Raw genomic sequence first — 1,560 nt, 5'->3', positions numbered from 1 at the left:
TCTTGAATGAATCTTCGATAGTACACAGCCAGACCCAAAAAACTTCTGATTTCAAACACTGAGGTTGGCGGCTTCCAATTCAGCACTGCTTCGACCTTGCTGTCATCCACCGCGATTTTGTCCTTAGATACCACATGCCCCAAGAATTTAACCACTTCTAACCAAAACTCACATTTGCTTGCTTTGGCATAGAGTTGGCTATCTCAGAGTACTTGTAGTACTATCCAAAGGTGTCTTTCATTCTCCTCCTTGCTGGCGAAGTATATCAAGATGTCGTTAATGAACAACACCATAAATTTCTCTCAGTAGAGCTGAAAAATCTTGTTCATGAGACACATGAATATCGCTGGAGCACTGGTTAGTCCGAACGGCATCACTACAAACTCGTAGTGTCCATATCTGGTGTGGAAGGTTGTCTTGGCAATATCTTCGTCCTGGATCCTTAGTTGATGATAGCCTGATCAGAGATTGATTTTTGAGAAGCAAGTTGCTCCTCTCAATTGATCAAACAAGTCATCGATCCTTGGCAACGGATACCGATTCTTGATTGTAACCTGATTCAGCTTTCTGTAGTCGATGCAGAGCTGCAAGGTTCCTTCTTTCATTTTCACAAATAGTGTCGGTGCTCTCCAGGGTAACGTACTTGGTCTATTAAATCCTTTGTCCAACATCTCTTGCAATTGGGTCTTGAGCTCCCTTAGCTCTACAGGGGCCATTCGATACAGCGCCATAGAAATTGGTGCAGTTCTGGGTTAGAGTTCTATGGTGAAGTCTATCTCTTTCTGGGGGCGTAAGACATGAAGTTCTTTAGGGAAATATCGGCGTACTCGCAAACAATGTGTGGTAATCCCAATTCGATCCTGTTGGTGTCTTCCATTTGGAGACTAGCTAGCCATCCAAACAATTATTCTGCCACTTTGATCTTCTTGTCGTCTGTCTATCCCCCTTAAATTGAAAATGAGTCCCATCAGAGGTATAAGCCGTTACCATCTTCTAATGGTAGTCTATGATAGCTTGATGTGCTGATAGCCAGTCCATCCCCAAGATTATGTCAAAATCCGCCATGTCGATCACTCTAAGGTCGCAAGTCAGGCACAAGTTGGCTACTTCTAGTTCGCACCCTTTACACACTAGACTAACAGCTAACTCCCCCCCAATGGTGATACTATTGTCATACTCATACTTAGGGTTTTCGTTTCTAGTGCTAGTGCAGTTATGCATGCAGTAGATATAAATGAGTGCTATGCTCCAGAGTCAAACAAAGCTTGTACGTAAGTACTGAAAAACAGTAGCGTACCTTGGATCATAGACAGATCCGACTGTCTCCTTGGTCTGCAGAGCAAAGATGTGCCCTCTTGTAGCCTGCTGGGTCCCCATAGGCTGCTTCCCATTTCCCTTGTTATGCCCATTCTGCTGCTGTGATGGGCCCCTAGGGTTCTGCTTCACAAAACGAATCTATTGATTCCTTTGACTATCACACCCTGGATTTTCAACATAATAATAATAGCGTTTCCAATAAAAGTCTAATGCAATAATACATCATAATACCCCAAAATGTTT

The sequence above is a fragment of the Rhododendron vialii genome, chromosome 1a (assembly GCF_030253575.1).
Source record: "Rhododendron vialii isolate Sample 1 chromosome 1a, ASM3025357v1".
Lineage (NCBI taxonomy): Eukaryota > Viridiplantae > Streptophyta > Magnoliopsida > Ericales > Ericaceae > Rhododendron > Rhododendron vialii.
This window is presented reverse-complemented; position numbering follows the sequence as displayed.